General features: G+C 44.0%; 1 protein-coding gene across 1 annotated transcript in view; it reads left to right on the top strand.

Moving 5' to 3' along the window:
• UNC13B (unc-13 homolog B) overlaps window positions 1–26,620 on the top strand; it is a 190,335-nt gene that overhangs the window by 54,958 nt on the left and 108,757 nt on the right. The window lies entirely within an intron of this gene.

The following is a 26,620-nucleotide window of genomic DNA, read 5'->3' as shown; positions in this document are numbered from 1 at the left end:
TACAAGGTTTTAAAAGGCATAGACTCCCCCCACTCTTTTTATACCCCTCACATTTGGCTAAACACCTGCATTAGTAACCCCCCAATGAAGTTTGATAAGTGATTAACTGACAGAGAATACTAGTCATTTTTCCTAATATTAATTTGCTTAGGTCACACAGGTTTCTTCTTGATTTAAGTTATGTATTGTTGGTGTCTTGATACCTTGTCAGTTCCCTTCATGACAGCTTGAGACAGTGAAGGATCAACACAGAGCCAGTTCTTCATTTTTCAGTCTGTAATTTTTTTAGCCTATAGAAAAGAGGAGAGAGAGAGAGAGAGAGAGAGAGAGAGAGAGAGAGAGAGAGAAAGCTGGTTCACTCTGCAAATGGCTGCATTGGGCTGGACCTGACTGAATCTAAAACCAGGAGGTGGGAGTATCTCCTGATCCCAAGGCTTTGGCCCATCCTGCACTGCTTTCCCAGGCCACAAACAGGGAGCTGGAAGGAAAGTGGTGCAGCTGGGACATAAACTTGTGCTCCTATGAGATCCTGGTACATGCAACGCAAGGATTTAGTCACTAGGCCATTTACCATTGGGCCCATCATTTTTTTGGGGGGGGGCGGTCCTTTTGATCCTTCAGTAGGATCCAATTAAGGTTCCTATGTTGCATTTGTATGTGCTATGAGTTAAAGATTTTCTTTTTGTCTGTGAATAGGTAGTTGTCCCAGTGTTTGTAGCTTAAAAGGTTCCTTTTTCCTGTTAAATTGCCTTTGCATCATTGTTAAAATCATCCTCAGTTCCACTGCATTATCTTGTTCTTTCCTTTCAGTTTTTTTTTTTTTTTAGTAGATTAGACTTTTTATCTTCAAATTAGACACTGAATATACTTCCAGGTTTTGTTTCTCATGTTTAGCCTGAACTGGGGTTGGTAGCAGAACAAGATATGTATGCTGCTTTTATTCTTACTTTTTTTCAAGTCCCCCACATCTGTCACCCCCATTTGAAAAGACCGAGAAAGAGTGATTTTCCATTCACTGGTTCACTTGGTAGGCCCTGCTAGAGCTAGGAACTCCATCCTGAAACAGAGTAGCTGAGCCTCAACCCAGGCACTGTGGTGGGGGTGCATGTGTGCCAAGTGGCGACTTAACCTGCTGCACCACGGAGCCTGCCCCCACAGTGCATCTCTTAGGAAACATTCTCAGATTTGTATTTTCAGGACTGTTGCCAATTCTTATCTGTGTTCTCTGTCCACCCACTATATTGATGACAGTGTCACTGGCTGCCATTGAGAAATGAATCAAAAGTGATTCAGCACCTGGCAAGGATTGGGTGAGATGAGTAGGCACATATTCTGCCAGGATGTGTAAATGAGTACAACCTTTCTAACTCTGTGACTTCACTTCTAGGAACTGTTCAAGAAAAATAACTGCAAATGTAAAGAAGGGTTTATGTGTGTTGTTTATAATGGTAGCAAATTGCCCAAAAAGAAGAGTGGATAATTGTGATATGTTTCTGTTTTTTTTTTTTTTTAAGATTTATTTTGTTTTTATTGGATAGTCAGATTTACAGAGGGGAGGAGAGACAGAGAGAGAGATCTTCCGTCTGCTGGTTCACTCCCCAAGTGGCCACAATGGCTAGAGCTGAGCTGATCCAAAGCCAAGAGCCAAGAGCCTTTTCCAGGTCTCCCATGCAGGTGCACAGTCCCAAGATTGTGGGCCATTCTCTACTGCTTTCCCAGGCCACAAGCAGGGAGCTCGAAGGGAAGTGGAGCAGCCAGGGTATGAACCAGCACTCATGGGATTCTGGCACATGCAAGGCAAGGACTTTAACAACAGGCTACTGGGCCAGGCCCAATTGTGACATTTTCATTAATGAAATTAATGTGTTTTAAAATTATTTTTCAAGATATAAGAAGTATTTATGTGTGTAAGTTTTCAAAAGTAGGAGCCTAAGCTAATTAAGATGATCTGTTATTAAAAATAAATTACGTATACACATGTATATAGAAAAATGAAAGAAACAGATAATTTTAGTTATTTAAAGGTTTTTTTTATTTGGGGAGAAGAGTCATAGAAGGAAAAAGGGGGGAGAGGTTCCTGCAAGATAGAGATACAGTAAGAGAGGGAGAAAAAGAATTCTTTCATCTGCTGATTTACTCTCCAAATGGCCTCAACAGCTGTGGCTAGGTCAGGCTGAAGGCAGGAGCTAGGAACTTCTTCTGGACCTTTTATGGGGGTGGAGGGACCCAAGCACAGGGGCCATATTATAATGCTTTCCATGCACTTTACTAGGCATCTGTATCAGAAATGGAACAGGCAAGACTTGAACTGGTATCCACATGGGATGCTGATGCTATGTCATTTTACCTGCTGTGCTACAATGCTGGCCCCAAGAAATGCATACTTGTTTTTTTCTTTTGTAAAGATTCTATTTTTTCTTTTTTGTATTGGAAAGGCAGATATACAGAGAGGAAGAGAGACAGAGAGGAAGATCTTCCATTCAATGATTCACTCCCCAAGTGGCTGCAATGGCTGGACCTGAGCCAATCTGAAGCCAGGAGCTTCTTCTGGGTCTCCCACGCTGGTGCAGGGTCCCAAAGCTTTGGACCATCCTCAACTAGTTTCCCAGGCCATAAACAGGGAGCTAGATGGGAAGCGGGGGCTGCCAGGATTAGAACTGGCGCCCATATGGGATCCTGGCGTGTTCAAGGTGAGGATTTTAACCACTACGCTATTGTGCTGAGCCCTATTGTTTTTTTTTTAAAGATTTATTTATTATTTTAAAAATTCTTTTATTTTGCAATCTTCGCATAGAATCAGGAAGGGAGAGGGCAAACCTGGTAGGGGGAATTTGGAGGGCTCCCCTGTTGGATAGCCACTCCAACTGGAGAGTGTGAGTTGGGATGGGGGCAGACCAGACCCGGCAGGAGACCCTGATGTGTGAAAAAAATATTTTCAGGGTGTTAACTTGAGTGGTTTTGATGGTTTTGATGGTTCTGAGACATTGTTGGTGTTGTTGTACCAGGGTTGAAAAAAATCTTTCCACAGTTTATTGACTGACCATGTCCACCTCAGCGCATCCACAGACCTAGACACTTGGTGCAAAGCTTGGCTAGGAGAGTGGTCCAACCTTTTCTGCTTTCCATCCTCTGACAAGGCACTCAGTGTCCTCTGCTGGCCTAGACCATCTGGCTGTCATGTTCCTCATGCGCATCTAGGGATGCTTTCCACTGCACAGGGTTCAGCAACTGAGGAAGCCCAGCCCAGATTCATGTACTCAGGGTCAGATCATGTATATTGTGATTTTCTCTGAGACCTGGGTTTGAGTCCAGCCATCCAACTGGGGAGACTCAGCCCATCCCACCCCTAGACTTAGCCCATACGTATGCCAATGGGTGCTATTTCCTTGTCCAGCCTTATTCTTCCCCAGCCCTGGTTCTCATGCTCACCAGTAGGAGCTACAGCCCAGCAGGGGAATGCTCACAGTTTCCCTACTGGGACCAGTTCTGGACACTGCATCTGCCAGGGAATACTGCACTTCAGCCTGACATGCATTGCATTGAGTCCTGACACTTGCCAGTGGGTGCTGTGGCCTATCCCAGCCTGGCCTGCTCCCAGTCAGATCTACTCCCAATCTCAGCTCTTACACTTACCAGTGGAAACAGCATCCCAGTAAGGAAGTCCCCAAAGTTCCCTTCCAGACCTGCTTCCAGCTTTGGGGTCCTGTATGTGCTGGTGGGTGATGTGACCCAGTGTGTGATGGCCTGCTCCCAGTGTTAGAATTTGCCAGCAGATGCTACAGCCTGGCTCAGCCTTACCCACTCCCAGTCCCAGCGTTCACTGATAGGTGGAACAGCTTAGTGCATCCTGGATCTCCCCCAGCCCTCATGTGAACTGGTGGGTGTTGCAGTCTAGCTGCCCTGGCCTGCATCCTGTCCTGGCTCTCACTTAAGCCAGTGTGTCCTGCAGCCCAGCCTACCCCCATACCAAGCTCATACGTATGTTGGTGAGTGCTATAGCCCAGCCTAGCCTGCTCCTAACCCAGGCTCTCACGCTCAGCAACAGGAGCTGCAGGCTAGCAACACAGTTCCCCCAATTCCCCTACCAGGTCCACTCACAGACCCAGATTTCACATGTGCTGGATGGGTGCTGCTACCCAGTCTGATCTGGCTGGCTTTCAGTCCTGGCACTCACCAGTGGTTACTCCTGTCTAGCCCAACTTCCCATACCCATTCTGGCTCTTGACAGTGGGTACTAAAGCTTAGCATAGTCTAGCTTACTCCCTGACCTAGCTGTCATGTGACTTGGTGCACCACCTCCCAGCTAGGCAGGGCCAATACCTTGTCTTGGCTCTTGTGTGTGTCACTGGGTGCTACAGCCTGCCCCCAACCTAGCCTGTCCCCAGACATGCTGAGGAGTGCTGCAGTCCTGCCTGACTTGGCCCGCCTTCAGTCTCAGCTGTTATGCTGTCCAGCAGGAGCTGCAGCTTAGCAAGGGAGTTTCCCATGTTTCCCTACCAGGCCTGCTCCCAGCTCTGGATCTCACATATGCCAGTGGGTGCCATAAGTGCTTTGCATGGCCTGCTCTCAGTTCTGGGGCTTGTATACCAATGTGGTGCTGCAGCCTGACCTAGCCTGCTCCCAGCCTCAGCTCCTGTGACAGGTGGGTTCCTGTCAGGTGAGTTTTGTGGTCCAGCCTGGCTTGACCCCTCACCGCTTCCATCTCTGCGCAAACCGGCAGATGCTGCAGTCCCACAGAGGTGAACATATAAGTCTCCTACAGAATCTGCCTGCAGATCTAGTTGTTTCATTTTGGGGGGTTTTGTGTCCCAGCCTAATGTCACCCACCCCCTGCTCCAACACTTGTAGGCCAGTACTGAGGCTAGCTCAACCAGACATTGTCCCCAACCCTAGCTTTTGCACGCACCAGTGGATGGCAGGTGATGCTGTTTTGCACAGCCTAAGTTTCCCACATGGGCAGGTACCTTGGCTTGATCCAGACTTGCCCTCCAGTTTTCTGCCTCTAAACCACTCCATCTCAGCTCTATTGCCTACTTAAGAGTGCAGTGGCATAGTCTGTGGAAGACCCCAGAAGTCATTCTTTGCTTGTCAAAAATGCCCTCAGCTGTTACCACTTTAGTATGTCCCCAGACCTCCCAGCTTGGGATATCTGCAGCCCCTCTGCCTGGGAGCTGGAATGGCATTCCCAGCCTGCCGATCCTTGCCTTCCCTATGTATCTCCAACAGACAAAAAAATAGAATAGGCAACTATTCTCGCACACTGGTATAGTTAACACAAATTTGGCATTAACCAGACCCAGAATGCCCACCAGCTGTTCTTCCAGCGGTATAACACTTGCCTAGCTGCAGGCAACCTATCGAATTTTTGTACGCGATACAGCATCCCATTTCTGTTTCAGGTGTCTACAAGGGTTTTATAACAACATTCCCTATAAGCAGTGATATATATATATATATACACACACACACACACACACACACACACACACACAATATGTCCTTGATATGAGTCAGTCTTTTAAATTAGCAAAATAGGACATGACTCCACATATTGTTTAAGGTTTTCCTTGAAGAATGAATTAACTCAGAACAGTTGGGTATGAGTCACATCATGGACAACAGTGACCAAATGTTCAGAAGCTACTGTCAGTTCTACAGTGCTTGCTTGCCGGGTTGTGATATCTTAATTTCCCATGAACTTCAAAAGAATTAATTTTGCTGACATATGCAGAGGAGATGGATTTGTAAAAAATAATTTGCCCTTCTTTCTTTTCAATTCTTATTGTTACATTACATGTGAACCATTATATTGTTACTTGTTGAATTTGTTTAAAAGATTCTTTTATTTATTTGAAAAACAAAGTTATAGAGGGGATGGTAGGGTGAGATCTTAACATCTGCTAGTTCACCCCCACCCCAGAATGCTATAGCAAGCAGAACTGGGCCAAGCTGGAGCAGGAACTGGAAACTCCAACTGAAGCTCCAATATTGGTATATAGGCCTATGCTCTTGGGCCATCCCATGCTGCTTTCCCAGTGCATTAGCAGGAAGCTACATTGGCAGTGGAGTAGTGGTAACCATATGGGATGCACACACTGCAGGTGGTAGCTTAACCCACTTCACTGCAGTACTGTTGCTTATTTGATTCTTCTTTTTTCTAAAGATGTATTTTTATTACAAAGTCAGATATACAGAGGGGAAGATCTTCCGTCTGATGATTTACTCCCCAACTGAGTGCCATGTCCGGTGCTGTGCTGATCCGAAGCCAGGAGCTAGGAACTTCCTCCAGGTCTCCCAACGGGTGCAGGATCCTAAAGCATTGGGCTGTCCTCCTCCACTGCTTTCCTAGGCCACAAGCAGGGAGCTGGATGGGAAGTGGAGCTGCCGGGATTAGAATGGGTTCCCATATGGTGTGTTCAACATGAGGACTTTAGCCGCTAGGCCCACTTATTTGATTCTTAAGCAGGAAGCAGGGGTTTTCAGTGCTTGCCACTACTGTTGAATCATCAGGCCTGATATGCCACATCCCTATTTAACTACTCCTCTGTATCCTCCTATCTGTTCTTGGTCTAGTTCTAACATTGTTCACTGCCATTTTATGATCTTTAATTTGTAATTTTCTGACTTGGAGGTGGAGAAATGGCCCAGCTCTATTTTATAACCAGATATTCTTCTCTGGAAAATTATGCTCTTGTCTGTTTCATAGAAGATGGATTAAGGGCATATTCCATCCTCTAAAACCAGGCACAAAACCTTGCACAGGTACAGCCAATAGTGTTCTTATTACTATTCTCTTCTTGCAACAAACAAGACTAACTTTAAGCTTGTAAGCTCTTCTGGCTGCCTCTCAGTGGGGGATAGGGCTTGTAGGGTAGATTCCAGTAGAATAGAAAATTTTATCTTTTTGTTCCCTGTGGATAAAAAAAATGTTTTTTATCAGCCTGTTTCTGGTTCAGAATACTTTTGTTTTATACTGGACACACCCCATGCCAGAGTAGTAGGCCCATTTGACAGTTATTGTCAGGAATGTGCATGGAGACCATAGAACTATCACTCCAGGGATTTATACCAGAGGACAAACCCTCTGATAATACTCTCATGTAACTTACCATACAAAAACAAGCACTTATTGTATTTGACCACTGTCTTTGTGCCTTGTTTTAGTTATTTTGTAATTAAAAAAAAACCTTATTTTGTTTTTATTGGAAAAGCAGATGTACAGAGAGAAGGAGATGCAGAAAGATCTGTCTGCTGGTTCATTGTCCCAGTGACTGTAATGGCCTGAGCTGAGCTGATCCAAAGCCAGGAGCCAGGAGTTGCTTCTGGGTCTACCACGTGGGTGCAGGGTCTCAAGGTCCTGGGCCATCCTGCTTTGCTCTCCTAGGCCACAAGTAGGGAGCTGGATGGGAGGTGGAGCAGCTAGAACATGAACCAGTGCCCATTTGGGATCCTGGTTTGTTCAACGTGAGGATTCAGCCATTGAGCCATCACACCAGGCTCTATGCCTTGTTTCAAAAATAATTCATTGGACTTGGCACAATGCATAGTGAGTAAAGCCACCACCTGCTATGCTTACATCACACATGAGGGTCGATTTGAGATCTGACTTCTCCACTTGTGATCCAGCTCCCTGTTGTTGTGCCTGGAAAAACCTCAGAAGATGGCCCAAGTCATTGGATCCTAACACCCACATGAGAGACCCAGAAGAAGCTTCTTGCTCCTGGCTTTTGACCAGCCCAGGTTTGGTCATTGTGGCCATTTGGGGATTGAACTAATGAATAGAAGAACTTTCTCTTTGTATCCTTCTCTCTGTAACTCTGCATTTCAACTAAATAAATTAATCTTAAATATATTCATTTGCTGAAAATGTAACATCTGTAATTTCAGTATTAAATATCTGTAATTTTGAATGTTAAAGAGAATACAGTGACGTTTTCCTCTGATTCCTGTTCCTTAGCCACTCAATCATCTCCCCAGAGGCAGTTGTCACTACCAATTTCTTCTGACTCAGCTGAATAGTTTTACACTTGTCTAAGCATACACATGCATATCCGTAGTGTTTCTTGATTATTGTTCCTTTGAATTGGTTTTAGAGTACTATGTGCTACAGAAAAATTACACAGCTAACTTGAATTTGAAATTTGAATATTTACTGATCAATGTCCCTTTATAGAAATTGCAAGGGATGGATTGTTTATTTTCTGGATTTCTTTCCATAGCGAAGTCTGCTTCACAATCTTCTGGCACTGATGGCAGTAGTAATGTTCCCTCCATTCTCATTTACCCTTCTGGAATGATTTTTACATGTTTGTTACCCCCTGGGTAAAGAGTGTCTGGCAGTTTATGTCCATGGACTGTTTTAATTTCTTTACCAACTTTGAATTCTTGGTGATCATTCTGCAGTTGTAGTGTTGAGATTTTTTTTTTTTTTTGGCTTTCAATCTCTCCTTTTTTAACTTTAAAATTTTTAAGAAATTACAAACACATATTACCATAATAAAAATCTTCAGTTGATTAAAAATGTGGACTATAGGAAATGAAGTACTGTATAATTTCTCCCTCTCTGAGATAACTGCTCTTTTCAGTTTGGTGTATACTTTCACATCTTAATTTTCTTTCTCTAGTACTTTATTTGTATGAGAGGGAGGAGACAAAGAGACTGAGTATGCGCCTCTCTATGGAATGACTCATTCTTCAAATGCCTAGGCTGGGTCAGGCCAAAGCTGGGAGCCCAGAATCCAGTCCAAGCTTCTTAGGTTGGTATCAGGGACTCCAACACGTGAGCTGTCATCTGGCTGCCTTCCAGGATGCACATTAGCAGGGAGCTGGATTTGGGAGTGGAGTTGGGACTCATGTTCAGGTTCTTCAATAAGGTATTCAGCAGTCCCAAATAGCTTCTTGGTTGTTACACCAAATGTCTGCTCCAGTCTTCAGTTTCTGAGTCTCATTCCCTAACGTGTTAGGTATTCAGAGATTGGTGATTGGTTGTTTGCACCCGAGGGACCATTTTCCCATTTGGATCTTAGGAAAAAGAAATTTGATCTTTCTAGAGAAAAAGAATTATCTTTGAAAGTGTAATTTGCAGTATTTACTGGAAGATGGCATCCTTTTTAAACTTTGAGTTGGAAATTTACTTTATCCAGAGCTTATAGATTACTATGATGCTTTTGTCCTTAAGACTAGTGCACTAATAGAATAGGAGGTTGGCAGTAAATAAAGCATTGTCAGCTCTAGCATGAGGTAATTTATTAGTGTTAAGGTGCTCATGGTTATCCTTAGACTTGGGGAGTTTTCCACAGATGCTGGACAGAAAGAGAACTGTCCTACTTTTTTTTAATTTGTCTTGGAAGCTTCTAGGCTGCAAATCTGCAATGCAGAGAGGGAATCCAAAGTCTCTAAGCACAGAGGAGCTTAGCTTTTTGTTCCTTTCTCAATGTTTCTGAATTTTCCTGCTGTTGTTCATGTTCTTTTTAAAGATTCATTTATTTATTTTTGAAAGTGAGAATTACAGAAAAAGAGAAACAGAGATCTTCCATGTGCTGGTTCACTCCCCAGATGGCCACAATGGCCAGTGCAGGGCCAGGTTAAAGTTAAGAACCAGGAGCTTCTTCTGGGTCTTCCACATGGGAGAGACCCAGACACTTGGGTCATCTTCCACTGCTTTCCCTGGCCATTAACAGGAAGCTGGACTGGAAGTGGAGCAGCTAGGGCACAAGTCTCTATCCATATGGAATGCTGGCATCATGGGCATCAGCTTTACCTGCTATGCTGCAGTGCCAGCTCTGATGCTTATGCTTTAAGGATGGATACATACAGATATTTTTAAGGGTGGATACAATAACCGATATTGGCTGAAGCCAGGGAGAAACTATTGAGAAGATGCAGAAAGAATCAGGAAGCCTGAATCATAATCTGGACTCAAATCAGAAGAGAAGAAAAGTACAACGACAGCAACTTGAATACAGTTATTCTCAACAAGTGCATTAGTAATAGTCTGGGAAAAGAGAAGAAATTGTGTGGTGGCAAAGGAATAAATGTTTTAGAATGGGATAAGGCTTATTTAAGAAGGCTTCCCAGGAACCTGAGTCTAGAAATGATTTATGAAGGAGCCAATTGAAATTTGTTGATTGAAAAGAGGTTAGGTTATAGCAGGATAAACATAATGTGAGGGTAGGGAGGACTCAAAAGATGCCAAATGTGCTGGTCTGGAGGGAGTTGTGATTGTGCTTGGCTAATCTGCAGGAAATGAGTCCCTCTGCTGTGCCTCTTCAAAGGGCTGGGATATGAAGGGTTGGCCCAGTTTGGCAGGTTCACTCCTTTGGGAGCCCTTTGTTCCTTTTATTTCAGATATCTAGGTCCTCCTTGTCACTTGTTACCCTCTGCACACTTAAACCTGTTATAGGACTGGAATTTTTGTGTTACTTAAAATGTTGGTCAAAATTTGGTTGCTGTTTGTATGCACTGGAAGAAGAGCAAATTTTATGATGCTGATGCTTTTACTTGATTATCTAGGACCACATGCCTTGTAGGGAACTAAGATTGCAGGCCTCAGGTCTCAAGCCCTCAGCTTCTCCATTTCATCCATGGCCTGAATTTTCTTCTTTTTTTTTTTTTTAAACTAAAATCCCAGAAGGCAGAGAGTTCTAGAGCTTATAGTCTTCCTTTCCCACATTTATTCTGTTTTGGCACTCTTGCTTTGCAATCATGGTGCTCTGTGGGTTGCTGATTCTTGTTCATCTCATATAAAAGCTTTCTTTTTATCACATTTTTGAAATGAAACATGTGCATAACATATAAAATTCAAAAGACATGAAAACGTGTGGCATGGAAATCAACTGTTAAAAATCTCTAGCATATTCTTTAGCTTTCATTCCAGAGGAAACCATTATTGCTGTTAACTGTAGATTTCATTAGAAAGTGCTTATGTATTTACAAACATACACACAAGTATATGTATTTTCGCCTGTTAAAAATGGATGTATGCCATGCACAATAATCTATTCCTTGATTTTCTTTACTTAATAACACATATGACTTCAAGTAGGAAATCAGTTCCTGTTAACATATCTTAAAATTGAGGTGAAATTTATATAACATAAGCATTTTGCAGCAATACTTGTGTGGAATGTAGTACATCCACAGAGCTGTGGAACAGTTACCTCCCTTTAGTTTTAAAATATGTTCATTATCTCCAAAGGACAAATTGTACAAATTGTACATTCTCCATTCTCATCACCTCCAGACTCTAGTGACCATTTACCTATTTTTTTTAATCTCTGTAAATTTACCTATTTTGGACACGTCACATAGATCATGTGGGGGGTGATGACTGATTCCTTCACTCTGCATGATCTTTGTGAAGCTCATGCAAAGTGTACTTTAATACCTGAATAATATTCCACTGTTTGGTATATCATGTTCTATTTATCTACTCACTGTTGATAGTTGTTTTTTTTTTTAAGCAATTTTTGGCTTTTGTGAATATGTTGTTTTAACAGTAGCATACAAGTATTTGGCTTGGGTCAGGCAGCTGCTCGGGTGGCTGAGGGCTTTGCCCAGCGCTATTGGCGCCAGGGCCATCCAGCAGCACGTTCTGAAGGCATAGGGGTGTAAATTTTCAGGGGAACTGGAGGATCGCACAGGTGGGGTGAGCCATGACCTATGGGTTCATGTCCAGGTGAGGAATTACTGCTGAGGTACTTCCATGGATAAGGCCACTGTACATGTAGGTAAGTAATGGGCTGAGACTAAATGGTTTGGAGCGGGGAACAGGATGACCTTTAGGTCAAGCCAAAGTACCAGAAGATAAGTGAGACCTGAGTAGGGGTAGTTAGCATCGACCATCACTACCAATCACTGGCACACACTAAAGCTAATGCTGGGGCCTACCTGGCAGGGCAAGATCACAGTACCCGCCAGTGAGAATTGGAATAGGGCATGGGTGATGTTAGGATGGGCCATGACAATATCTAGCATGCAAAAGAATCAGGTCTGGTGGCAGAATCTGTGGGCGAGATATGGACTCTCTGTGGAACTGAAGTCTCCGCTGTCTTGCCCAAAAACTGTGGATGGGCACAGGCCTGGCTGGGGAGCTAAGGGGATGCTCCAGCTGTCTGGACTATACATGTCTACAGTCTCCCTTGGTACAGGTTAGGATGGGGTCTGCAGGGTGGCAGACTGGCAGCACTCCAGTGGGAGCCAGGGTGGGTACAACACAGGCTGGGCTAGGTCTTAACTCCTGCTGAACCACATGAAAGCTGTGTCTGGGCGTGGGCCAGGTATGGCTGCCAGAATGGGTGTGGGCCAGTTGAGCAAGGCCACTCTTCCTGCTAGAAAAGAGGTGGACAAAGTCAGCCTGAGCCAAGAATTCACTGTAGTGCACGAGCAAGATCTGCCGCTGAGTGCAGACATGATAGAGGAGGTTAGGGAACTCCTTCATCGGGATGCAGTTACTGCAGGTGAGTGCCAGAAGCAAGGCAAGGAGCAGCCCAGACCATGCCAGGTTACAGATTCCACCAGCATACATGTGGGTCAGGTCTGGGGACAGACCAGACTGGGCCAGTTCATAACATCCACTAGCAGATCTGAGAACTAGAACAAAATTCAGGGAGGCTATGTTGGGCCTCAACACCAGCCAGTTCACATTAGGGCCAAGACAGGGATCTGGCTGGGCTAGGCTAGTCTGTAGCACCCACTTGGAGGAACTGGAACTGGGGGCAGGCTGGACTGAGCCAGGCTACACAATACGATAGAGGATGCTTAGGTGAGGTGAGCCATTGTCAGCCTGGGGTCAGTGGGTACTGGAATCATGAGCCCCAGGGGTAGGGGTTTCAGCAGGGCTCAGGTTGACTGGCTTGGGTCCTCGGGCCCACCTGCGAGGTCGGTGCCAGGTTCATGAGCCCTAGGGGAGGGGTTCCAGTGGGGCTTGATTCGCCTGGTCCAGGTTCTTGGGCCTGCCCATGAAGTAGGTGCCCGGTTTGTGAGCACTAGGGGCAGGGATCCAGTGAGGCTTGATTCGCCTGGCTCAGGTCCTTGGGCTCGAATGAAAAAGGTGGAGCAATGGATGCAGGCACTGATGCACATGGAGAGTATGGCAGTTCATTGGATACCATAGCAGAGGAAGGAAAACTCAATTGGACAACTACCCCAGCCAAACAATGACAACAAAAATCTGGGTGAATGGAGACTTGAGGTCAACTATGTTGACAGTGGACATTGGGAGGACTTCCTTACCCTTGGATTGGTGAAATTGACAGCATTTTACAACTGTCCAAACCACTTTGGTAGAACCTTTGGAACATGTACCACATCAGGACCCAGGGTTGATATAGGGTGGATATTCCCCATCTCTGGGTCATTTGGGAGACTGGGTGTGACTTCCCCCTTTATCTCTCCCATCCTCTGAGTCAAGAAGAAGAAACAGAAAATTTTGAAACAGTGATTTCACCCACCTTACCCTAACCGTCAATCCTTCCCAACCTGATCAACCATGTAATCATCATCAAAAGAAAGAAAAGTTCAGAATGGTGCTGGGTCACTGTAAAATAAAAAAATAATAAAATAGAATCCAGGAATTGTATTTAGAAAAACAAAAACCAAAACCACGTATTTGGATAGCTGTTTTCAATTCTCTTTAGGGATTGACCAGACTTGGAATTGCTATTAATGGACCTTTAAGTTGCATCCAATATTTGCAATTACAGAATGGAAGCTGATGTAATTTTACCACATATAGTCTTTCCATGTGAATATCTCTGTTGGATGAGGTGGAATTCAGTCAAAACATTGTACATTTAACAGTGACATTTAACATTTTGGAAGATTACCCATGATAGTAGCTGTACTGTTGACACTGTCATTAACAAAAGGCGAGAGCGCTCTTATTTTCCTTTGGCTTTAAGAAATAGCTATCCTTCCTACAAATCCTATTACGGAAGCGCAGTGAAGACAGTCATATGCAGGCCATTTCTATGCTGAGATTCCCTCTGCCTCGCCTTCCTTTCTGCTGGCCTTGTCTTTTCCTCTTTTACAAGCCTGCTCCTCTGATTTCCTGACTTTCTATTTTGAGTCTTGATAACTGGGTCCTCTTTGATGTACAGTTCAAAGTACCTACTCTGGTTTATCAACTTTTGGCTTTCTGCTTATATCTTACTTTTGGGCGATTCTTTGATTTTTAATAACAAAATCATGGAAAGAGGAAAGGAAAATGCCAAGGTGCCAGAAAAAAGGAGAAAATAGTTAAGAGTGGCATAAGGGGGAGGTGTTTTTCACAGCAGAAATGGCTACTTGAAACACCTGCATGCCGTATTAGTGTGTCTGAGTTTGAGTCCTGGCTCTGCTTCTGAGTCCAGCTTCCTATGATGTGCACCCTGGGAGGCAACAGGGAATGGCTCAAGTACCTTGTCACCCATGTGGGAGACCTGGATTGAATTCCAGGCGCCCAGCTGCAATTTCAGGAGCAAACCAGTGGATAGGAGGTCCCTGTCTGTCTTTATCTTTCCACCTTTCTAAGTAATTAAGTAAATATTAAAAAGAATTGCATTAGACCTGTTCAATTAACTTTCTTTTTTTTTTAAAGATTTATTTTTATTATTTTTTTTATTGGAAAGGCGGATATACAGAGAGGAAGATCTTCCGTCCAATGATTCACTCCCCAAGTGAGCGCAACGAGCCGATACTATGCCGATCCGAAGCCAGGAGCCTCTTCCGGGTCTCCCACGCGGGTGTGCAGGGTCCCAAAGCTCTGGCCGTCCTCGACTGCTTTCCCGGGCCACAGGCAGGGAGCTGGAAGGGAAGCGGGGCTGCCGGGATTAGAACCGGCGCCCATATGGGATCCCTGGTGTGCAAGGCGAGGACTTAACCACTTGCGCCACCGCGCCGGGCCCTAACTTTCTTTTTAATAGCTTTTTCTTTACAAAAAATTTCGAAGGTTCATTTATTTTTATTTGAAAGGCAAATATATAGAGAGATGAGAGGCAGAGATCTTAGCAGCTGTTGGTCCAGCCTCAACATGGCTGCTATGGCCCGAGCTGGGCTGGTCTAAGCTAGGATCTAGGATCTTTATCTAGGTCTCCTGCGTGGATAAAGGGATGCAAGGATGAGGGCCATTCCTTGCTGCTTTCCCAGGCCATCAACAGGGAGCTGGATTGGAAGTAGAGCAGCTAGGATTCGAACTGGTGCCATGTGGTTAAGCTGCCACAACTGCAGCTTAACCTACCATGCCATGGTGCCAGTCAGCAGTGAACTTTTCTAGAAAAAATGAGTCTAGAAATATCAGTTGAAGAACCTAACTGGAATGTTTTGATTGAAAGGGAGAGTGGAGTGGATGTTTGGCACAGTGGTTAATTCTTGTTTAGGATATCCACTTATTTATTATTTAGGTTATTAGGTTCAGGCCCAGACTCTGTTTCCTGCTGTACTCTGAGAAGCAGCAGATGATGGACCAAGTGCTTATTTATCTGACACCAATGTGGGGGTCCTTGATTGAGTTCTGGGCTCCTCTCTTTGGTCTGACCCAGCACTGGCTGTTGTGAACCAGCAGGTAGAGGATCTTCATCTCTCTACGTTTAACAATAAATTTCAAAAAGAATATATTCATAGGAGGATGAGTGAAATAAATGTATGAAGGAAATATTGAAAACGTAAGCCAAACTTCTGCAGCCCTGACTGAGAAATCTCCCTGGCTGGGTCTTTTTTCTTCCTTTCAACTTCATCCAATTGGATAGTAAGGAGCTAAGGACCAGCCAATCCATAGCTTCTACTACCTTTAGTTCAGGAGTTGGATTCTTAAAGAGAGCAAAATATATTAGTTGTGGACTGTTTAGAATTCAAAATGTTTATTTTATTGGTAGGGAAGCACAATGGATTCAAAACTTCTGTCAGTTAAGAGTGGGTGATGAGTATTATGTTGTACAAATGGCATCAGTGGCATCAGTTAATATTGATGCTGATTATAGCACTGGCAAACTTACAAAGAGAAGAAACTAACAATATAGTTGGGATGATAAAAATAATGTTAATTGCAGTCTTCTGACTCACATGTTTATTTCTATCTTTCCTTGTTTCACAAAGAAATTTGAGGTGGCTAATTGCAGTCATTGTATCAACTTATTGTCCTTTATTAATTACATTGCTGCACAATTATGCATGTTTAAAAATGTCAGATTAGGGAGTAGGCATTTAACCTGTGGGGTAAGATGCCCACCTACTGCTTGGGTTGTGTGGGTTTGAATCCTGGCACAGGCTCCTGACTTCACCCTCCCATCAGTGCAGTGTCTAGGAGGCAGTGATGATGGATCACGAGATGGGACACCAGGAGGTGTTCCTGGCTCCTGGATCTGGCCCTCATCTGACACTGGCTGTTTGTGGATGTTGGGGAGTGAAGTAGTAGATAGGGGTTCTGTTCACTTCTGTCTCTCAAATTCTTTGTTGAATAACGTATCATTAATGCATTAATTTCCTTTGATTACAATGCTTAAGTACCTGTGCTGGAGACAGTGTTATGTATAAGGTCAGTTGTTCCCATAAAGGTGATCCCATGGTCATCTGGTGGCTAATGCTTATAGGTTCCATTGGTATGATGGTAAGAAATCAATTTGATTGATAAAACATGATTACAAGAATTGTTCATTACTCAGTTGTTGGGCATTTCTTCCTCATGCCATGAAGTATGCTAGACCATGGGGATAAAGAGATGGAATTTCCTGCCTTGGTGGAGCTGAAGTCCGCAGAGGAAGGAGCATGTAATTGGGTTATGAAGAGTGAATGGTAAAGGTAAATATTTGTGAATTAAGGTGTGAAAGGAAGAAACTTAATTAAAATTGGGATCATCAGGAAAGACTTTCCAGAGGGAATTGTATTTCACTCAAAGTTCCTGGTTTGCATGTGATTCACTCCTGATGTTGTATATTCTATGAATTTGAACCAATGTCAAGTGATACGTGTTCTTATACTAACACATAAAATAGTCTTAGTGCTCAACATTCCCCTGTGGTCTACCATTCATCTCTTAGTTCCCCAGATTGTTGGTATGAATTGAATCTTGAGGGATGAGTAGAAGGCAGTCCAGTGAAGAGATGGAAAAGAGTCGATGGACAAGGACACTAAGATGAGAAAGCATTCACTTCAGGCATGTAGAGTCAGGCATGTCAGAGAAAGTTAAAGTCGAAGGTAGGGAATAAGAAGAGTGGGGAATGTTCAGAGGTAATGTCCTAGGAGCAGAGAGCTTGTTCCTTGAGGCATTGGAATGCTGTAGCGAATCATGTGGTCTGGAAGCCCTCTGGAGGGAGCCTCTGGAGACTTCATGAAAAGGAATGAAGTGACCAGATGACAGTGGTTGTAGACTGTAGCACAGATACCTAGATAATAAAGTGGTGTTTGATTTAATGGAATAGTTTAAGATAAGTGAAAACCAGACCTTTGTCAGCCATGCCAGAGACCCCCCTGGGTGCTCCTTTCCAGCCACTGTTCTTTCTAACCTAAAGCTACCACTATGATTTAGGATAATAGCTTCCTTGGTTTTTCATGTTAACACCAGGAGTGCATCTGTAAGCAGTTTAATCTTTTCTCAATATATCTTAAAATTTTGATTTAGAACTTAGTTCTTCATCTTTTTTTTTTCCATTAGACCTTTTTTTTTTTGAAGAAATTAAGCCAGGTGATTACATGGTTTTGTTTGATTTATGAGTTTGAATATTCCCAAGTATTCTAATGGTATAATTTACACACTCTTCTGAGGGAGGTAGCACTGGTTTTCTGTGGAGGGTGTGTGATAGTGGAAGAAATGGCTGTTTTTCAAGATTATAGTGATGGAAAAGGGACAGAAAGGAGTCAGCCAAATGCTGCTAATGATGTCTTCATCAGGGTGTGGGTTTTCTGAGTGTGTTCATAGTACTGATTGAACAGTAACACTCATGATTTGTGAACTTTTCTGGATTTTACACTTGAGCAGAGCTTTTATGTTAAAAATAAAAAGTACATGTTGAACATTTCAAAATGGCTTAGTAGTACTTAGTTATTCCTTGGTATTTCCTCATATTTGTTAATATGATGAAGGCATCAATTTCTGCTACTAAATCATCTATAATAAACCCTACATTCTGTTTTTTAAATTTATTTTTTTGACAATCTTGACATAATTAGGGTAAAAAGATTCAAGCGGTACAGGAAGGTGGGTAAGACAATTAGTTCTGTATTATTTCCTTAAAAACCCTACATTCTTATGGTAAGTTTCTGTACTGTTTTATTTGCTTGTGCTTCATGTCTATATTCACAAGTAAAGTTGATCAATAGTTTTTGTTAGTCCCATCTGTTAGATTCAAGATGCTTTTCTTTTTTTTTAATTTCATGAATTCATTTTATTTTTAATGATTTTTACATTGTTGAGAAGGATGCATGCCTATATGGACTACCAATTAGGGTGGGGAGGGTTGAGGAATGGGGGAAAATAGATGAGACAACTGCCTCCAATCTCCTTTATTCTTCTGGTATCTAGGAAAGTGGAGAGACAAGGGGTGAGGGCCTCTCCCAGCAACTCAACCACGCTAGTATTCAGGAATTGGAGAAGGCCATCTGATGTCATCACAGGATCCCTGAGGAGCATGTTCTGATGATATTACTTAAGCGGTTTTGATAGTTCTGAAATACTGTTGATTTCATTTCTCCAAGGCTAAGGAAATCCATCTAAGGTCTATTGGGTGACACAGTCCTCCTTAGAGTCTCCATTTGCCCAGATACTAGTTAGGGAGAGTTATCTGATTTGTTTTTCCCTCCATGGTACTAGATGTCCTGTGCAGGCCTCAATAATATGACTTGTTGTCATATCCCCTATGTGCATTTGGGCGTGCTGTCCACCGCTCAGGCCTCAACAAAGGTGGAGACGCAGTTCTCACACATGCACTCTATGGTTCAGACACAGATCCTGTGATTTTCACAGTGGTTGGAGTTCTGAGTCCAGTGATCTAGTTGTGGGGGTTTGCAAAGAAACCTCATTAGAGGTGATCCTCAATGTGACTCCTCTGTGTGCCATCCAGTGTGGGGTCCAGCTCAGTCCATCACCCACATCAACCTACACACTGGTGGTTGCAGTTAATTGGTCACTTCTATCTCCAGCCCCATCTCTTATGCAAACCAGTGAATGCTGCGGCCCAGCTTAATCCTGTCCACCACACACTGGCCCTTATGTACACCAGCAGAAGCTGCAGCCTAGTCAGAGCGACCCACAGTAACCCCCACTAGGCCTGTGCTCATCCCTGGTTCCTGTGCATGCTGGTATATACTGCAGACTTGTCCAGTCTGTCCTACATCCCATTCAGCTCTCATACACATCAACAGACATTGGAGCCTAGCCTAACTTCACCAGTCCCACTATCGAGTCCGCACTCAGCTGTATAGGTGCCATTGACTATACAGCCAGGCCCACACCCAGTCCTGGTTCTCATGCTCAGCAGTGGAAATTGCAGCCCATCAGAGAGGTGCTCATAGTTTCTGTACTTGGCCCGCTCCCATCCCTGAATCTTGTACTTTCCAGGTTGTTCTACAGTCTAGTTTGACAGGACCTGTCCCCTTCCTAGTATTTCCCAGCTGATGCTGTGGCAAAGCCCAACCAGCCTGCCCTTACTCTGGGCTCATGCATGTACCAGTGGATATGATTGCTTAGCCAGCCTGGGTTTTTCCCTAACCCAGCTTATATGCAGGCCAACTGGCATTGTAGCCTTGCCCAGCCTTGGCATCCACAAGTGGCCCAGCCTTCGCCTAGTTCCAGCTCGTGTTCATGGGTGCTGCATCATAGCCCATCCCAGCTAGTCCCCAGTCCCAACTGGTGTTGGGTCCCAACCTGGCCCATTTTGCTACGTGTCCTGGTTTGCAAATCTGACAGTGGGTATTAGAACTGGCTCGGCCTGGCCCGCCCCCAGACCTGACACACACATATGCCGGTGGGCATTGCAACATGCCATGATCTGTGTTACTCCTTGCTTTGATTCTTGGACTGATCTGCAGGGACTGCGTCCTGACGGGAGTTCCCTAATCTCTTTCAGGTCTCTACCCAATAGCAGATCTTGTGCACACAGGTGGTTCCTTGGCCCAGATTGATTTGGCCCACTTTTCTGGCAGGAACAGCAGTCTTGCCTGACCTGCCTATACCCATTCTGGCTCTTACTGTTGGGTGCTAAAGCCCAGCCATACCTGGTCCACCCCCAGACCCAGCTCTCGCATGGTTCAGTGGGTGTAGAGACCTGTCCCAGCCTGTCCTACACCTACCCTGGCTCTTTTGAACACTAGTGGTTCCAGGCTCTGGCATCCCAGACCCAGTCCACACCCATGCTGAGGAATACTGCAGCCATATCCAGCCCAGTTTGCCACCTCTATTCCAGTTTTTTTTTTTTAAAGATTTGTTTTTATTATTTTTTTTTATTGGAAAGGCAGATATACAGAGAGGAGAGACAGAGAGGAAGATCCTCCGTCCGATGATTCACTCCCCAAGTGAGCGCAACAGCCGATGCTATGCCGATCCGAAGCCAGGAGCCTCTTCTGGGTCTCCCACACGGGTGCAGGGTCCCAAAGCTTTGGGCCGTCCTCGACTGCTTTCCCAGGCCACAGGCAGGGAGCTGGAAGGGAAGCGGGGCTGCCGGGATTAGAACCGGCGCCCATATGGGATCCCGGGTGTGCAAGGCGAGGACCTTAACCACTTGCGCCACCACGCCGGGCCCTATTCCAGTTTTTTAACTCACTAGTGGGAACTGCACCCCAGCTATAAGCTAATATATATATATAAATAAATAAATATATAGTAGGCAACTATGCTGGCACACTGATATAGTTAATACAAATACAAATTTGGCAGTAGCTGGGCCTAGGATGTGTGCCAGCTATTAGCTGCTTTTCTCCCAGCAGTTAACACTTGCCTAAGTAAAATGTAAGTGAGGCCATTGCCTACAGCTGGGGGAGATGCTTTTTCTTAATTAATGGTTCTTTATTATCATTGTCAAAGAAAGGAACATTTCTGTGGTACTTATCTATTCTTTCTAGAAAAAGGGAAGGGAGTAATTTCTGATGTTTGACTTTATTGTCCTTTAGGAGCAACCTAGTAATTAAAGCAAATTTAGTAATTCATAGGTGAGCTTTGTCATTGGGCAGATAACTGTTCATTTGGAGTCTGGGCTCAAGTTTCTGTCACTTTGGTATCATGGGAAAATTAACAATATTGGATTATTAGTTGGTGATGAAATAACAGTTGCCTGAGTGCATCTTTTTTGATAATGATAGACTTTGTTTTTTGATGTGGCTGTTTTTGATTTCTTATATTTTCCAGTGAAAACAGGATAGTCCATGCGGAAGGCAGTGACTGGATTTTGCCGTAGCCTAGTCCATGTGGGGATAGGGGTCAGTGCAGAAAGTTTACCTTCTAGGAAAGAGGATTCCTTTTCTTTTGGGACCTATCTTGTTTGTTTGTTTGTTTCTCATTTACCTGTATTATCACTTTGAGCCAGCCTTCAAACTTAGTAGAGTAATGAAATGGCTTACTTCTCCATCATGAGAGGAGTGCTGTGTCTGACTGAAACTGGCTTTTTGTCACATAGAAAACTTTTTTTTAAAGATTTATTTATTTTTTATTGGAAAGTCAGATATGCAGAAAGGAGGAGACACAGAGAGGAATATGAGGAATATCTTCTGTCCAATGATTCACTCCCCAAGTGACTACAACGGCTGGAGCTTTGCCGATCCATTCCAAAGCCAGGAGCCAGGAGAATTTCTTCCAGCTTTCCCATGTAGGTGCAGGGTCCCAAGGCTTTGGGCCATCCTCGACTGCTTTCCCAGGCCACAAGCAGGGAACTGGATAGGAAGTAGGGCCGCTGGGGTTAGAACCGATGCCCATTTGGGATCCCACTGCATTCAAGGTGAAGACTTTAACTGCTTGGCTACCTCACCAGGCCCATATAGAAAATTCTGTAACTGTTTTCACAGTGCAGCTCAAGAGTCATTGGCATAAGAGTCATTGAGATGTTTATTATAAAGACAAATGCTTGTGGCTTCGTAGCCTAATGCCTGTGTCGCATGACAGATTGCATGGGTTTGAGTCACACCTGTAGTCTCCATTGGTTCCTACTTCTTCTTGAAGTGCACCTTGTAAGACAGCAGAGGTTCAGGTCACAGGGCCACTTCCACTCTGTGGCGTCTGGCTTTTGCCTGGCCCAGTCTTGATTAGTGCAGGCCTTTTGGAGTGAGTCAGTAGATGGGAACTGATTCACTGTCTGCTTTTCATTCATCCTGTTTCTCTGCTTCTTAAGTAAATGTTTTAAAAAATCAATAAAATGACTTGAGGGTCGAAAAGATTGATTCTGAAAGAGAAAATAGTAAATGTAGATCGTTAAGCTACTTCAGGCCTTTAGAATTAGAAATTTCAAAGAGTCAGGTCTGGGCTCAGCACAGTGGCCTAGCAGCAAAGTCCTCGCCTTGAATGTGTCAGAATCCCATATGGGCGTCGGTTCTAATTCTAGCAGCTCCATTTCCCATGCAGCTCCCTGCTTCTGGCCTGGGAAAGCAGTTGAGGATGACCCAACGCCTTGGAACCGTTCACCCACTTGGGAGACCTGGAATAAGCTCCTGGCTTCAGATTGGCACAGCACTTGCCATTGTAGTCACGTGGGGAGTGAATCATCAGACGGAGGATCTTCCTCTCTGTCTCTCCTCCTCTCTATATCTGCCTTTCCAATAAAAATAAAAAATATTTTAAAAAAAGAATAAGGTCTAGGGATTTGCATTTTATTTATTTTTTAAAAAATTAAAATTTATTTACCTACTTGAAAGGTAGAATTGCAGAGAGAGAGAGAGAGGTTGAGACCCAGAATCTTTCATCTGCTGGTCTTCTGATCAAATGGCTACAATGAGAAGGGTTAGATCATGCTTTTGCCTGGAACTCCATGTAGGTTTTCTGCATAGGTGGCAGGGTCCCTGGCACCTGGGTCATGTTCTGCTGATTTTCCAGGCCTTTTAACAGTGAGTTGTATTGGAAGTGGAGCAGTTGGGACGTAAATGGCACTCATATGGGATGCTGCATCATAGGTGTATGCATTACTTGCTGTGCCACAATGCTGGCTCCAGGAATTTGCACTTTTTAAAAAAATTTTTTAAGATTTTATTTTAAATTTTTATTGCAATGTCAATTATCTAGAGAGAGGAGTAAGAGGAAGATCTCCTGTCCGATGATTCACTTCCCAAGAGACCACAATGGCTGGAGCTTCGCTGATCCAAAGCCAGGAGCCAGGCGCTCTTCCAGGTCACCCATGTGGGTGCAGGGCCTCAAGGCTTTGTGTTGTCCTCTACTAGTTTCCTAGGTCACAAGCAGGGAGTTGCATGGAAAGTGTAGCAGCCAGGATTAGAACCGGCGCCCATATGGGATCTTGGCACATTCAAGGCGAGGACTTTGCCTCTTTAGCTGCTAGGCCTCAGTGCCCGGCCTTGAATTTGCACTTTAAAAAGAGGCTCCGCTACTTCTTGTCTAACTCCAAGACAGGCATTTATTTTTAAAGTGAATTTTATTAAGCTATGATTTATTCAAATGTCACTTCTCTTAAAGAGTAAGAACCTGCTTTGTTGAGATGTGATTTCCCTCAGTCTGGCACCTCTGTGTCTAGCGTGGGGAGGGTTCTAAAGGAAGCAGAGATGTTCCCCAGGTTCTGATAAATGTACCTTATGGTTTTACCAATTTTATCATGATATGAAAGTGATCCGCATTCAGTAGAAATGTTACTTCCCAGTTGGCAGTTTTGGTGTTTTCTGAGCTGTAATATAACACGATCGCAAGATGTGGCCAGTGACAGGGCCTCAGACTCTCCTCAGCCGCGCGGTCAGGAGGGTCAGCAGTCACATTCAATTCAGCAGTGCACTGTGCTGCTAGCTGGGATGTTCCACAGGCTGTGCACGTACTAGATGCATTTTGAAACTAAGATGCTTTCCAACCTAAGGGTTCAACCAGGATGTAATTTTTTTTTTATATTACTTTTTTTTTGTATTTTTTTTTTTAAAAGATTTATTTTTATTATTTTTTTCATTGGAAAGGCAGATATACAGAGAGGAGAAACAGAGAGGAAGATCCTCCGTCCGATGATTCACTCCCCAAGCGAGCGCAACGGGCCGATTCTATGCCGATCCGAAGCCAGGAGCCTCCTCCGGGTCTCCCACGCGGGTGCAGGGTCCCAAGGCCTTGGGCCGTCCTCAACTGCCTTCCCAGGCCACAGGCAGGGAGCTGGAAGGGAAGCGGAGCTGCCGGGATCAGAACCGGCGCCCATATGGGATCCCGGGCGTGCAAGGCGAGGACCTTAACCACTTGCGCCACCGCGCCGGGCCCAACCAGGATGTAATTTGAGAAGCATCTGTATAAGATTTAAAGTCTTACGCTTTAAGAAACTCACAACCTAGGAGGTTAGAGATGAAATGATTTACACAAAGGCAGGTTATGAAATAATCAGATTCCAAGACAGGCATTTATTTTTTTTATGTAAAATTTTATTTTTATTTTGACAATCTTTACGTAGTTAATTAGGGTAAGAAGGTTCAAGGGCTACAGGAAAGTGGATAATACTAGTATGTTTTCCATATTGTTACCTTCATGTTTAAAGGGGAGTATTAAGGGAGAAGGCCCACCCAATTTCCCACCCTCCCCAAGTCCGGGGTGTAGGGCATGCTCTGAGGTTCTTGCTCGAGTGGTTTTGATATTGCCACAGTTATAAATCGCTGTCAATCTTGCCACTCCAAGCACTATGAGGTCTTTGAAAAATCCACTGATTGACATAGTCCATCGTAGCTGAGATGGTTGGTTGACATGTTCTGTCTTCTCTCTTTTCTTTGTTAGGGTTCTGAGTCCAGCATTTAGATTAGGAAGATCTCCAAAGAAACTTCTTGTATGTGCTAACAAGTACAGGGCCTGGCACCGTCCATCGCTCCAATCAGCTGGTGGTTGCAATTGCTGGGTTGGTTCTGTTTTCCACCCCAAGTTCCACTGGAACCAATGGGTGTTGCAGTCCAGCCTGATTCTGCCCAGCATATACTTGGCCCTCACATAAACCAGGCATTTATTTTTAAAGTGAAGTCTATTAAGATATGATTTACACACAATAAAACTATTTGAGGGCCTAGCGCAGTAGCCTAATGGCTGAAGTCTTCACCTTGCACACATTGGGATCACATATGGGTGCCAGTTCATATCCAGGCGACCCTGCTTCCCATTCAGCTTCCTGTTTGGGCCTGGGAAAGCAGTTGAGGACGGCCCAAAGCCTTGAGACCCTGCACCTGCTTGGGAGATCTGGAAGAACTTCCAGGCTCCTGGCTTTGGGTCAGCTTAGCTCTGGCTGTTGCAGTCACTTGGGGAGTGAATCATTGGACGGAAGATCTTCCTCTCTGTCTCTTCTCTCTGTAAATCTGATTTTCCAATAAAAAAAACAATAAATCTTAAATAAAAACGATTTGAAGCATGTGGTTTGATTGATTTAGTCTTGACTAAGGTAGACTTAGTTTTAGAAGCGTGTGCCAGTGAAATTACCTAACACAAAAAAAGGTGCAAAACACCTCTATTACCTTTATGCATTTTCTCACCGTCTTTACAGTTCATTCTCCCCACCTCCAGCTCCAGGTACCTAGGGCTCCAGGGCTTTCTGTCACCTAGATTGTTAGGTTTCTTTGAGTTTTATATAAATGAAGTCATAAAAAATCACTTCTTTGTGTGTACTCTGTGCTTTTGTGTCCATCAGTAATTTGTTTTCTTATCCTGCATGGGTTGGATAATGGATATACATTTTGTTTGTTTATTATTTATCCAAAATTTAAAACATAATTTTCCATGATTTGTAATTGTAGGGATTTCCTCCTCCATTTCCCCTTGCTTCTCCATTCTTCACCCAACCTCCCACCGCACTCCCTCGTGCCAATGCTGTTTTACATTGGTTGCCAATTCTCATAAACTTTCTGAGACGCCCTTGTATCTCTTCATCTGTATTCTTCTGGGACATCCTTTATAATAAATAGGCAAATTAAAATTAAAAAATGGGCTAGCACAATGGTTCAGTGACTAAATCCTCGTTTTGCAAGTGCTGGGTCCTGGCTACTCCACTTTTCACCTAGCTCCTTGCTTGTGGCCTGGGAAAGCAGTAGAGGATCAGCCAGAGCCTTGAGACTCTGTACCCATGTGGGAGACCTGTGAGAACACAGCAAGGAGATACAGGCAAGTAAGCCCTGCCCTCACAGGAGATCATACTGTGAAGACTGCCTGGTCTTTTGCCCCACATCTCTTTCCCGAGATCCACAGTCACGTGTCGAGTTGTCTACTGGACATACTAGTTTCAGATGTCCCGTAGATACCTCAAAGTCAATATACCTAACCCCAAAGCTAACATCTCCCTCCGCCTGCCACCCTCAGACCTGATGTTACATCTATCCAGTAGCTCAATTAGAAAACCTAAGCAATCTTATTTAGTCATGATTAAATTCATGTTTATTCTACCACCAAAATACCTCATGAATATTATCTCCCTCATTCCATTTGTGATGTCCCTAGTTCAAGGTATTAACATGTGTGCATTAGCCTCCTTATCAGTGTATTATATTGTACCAACAACCATTGGCCACA

This window comes from Ochotona curzoniae, unplaced genomic scaffold (genome assembly GCF_017591425.1).
Source record: "Ochotona curzoniae isolate NIBS_2020 unplaced genomic scaffold, NIBS_Ocur_1.0 scaffold_3208, whole genome shotgun sequence".
In the NCBI taxonomy this organism is placed as follows: Eukaryota; Metazoa; Chordata; class Mammalia; order Lagomorpha; family Ochotonidae; genus Ochotona; species Ochotona curzoniae.
This window is presented reverse-complemented; position numbering and strand designations above follow the sequence as displayed.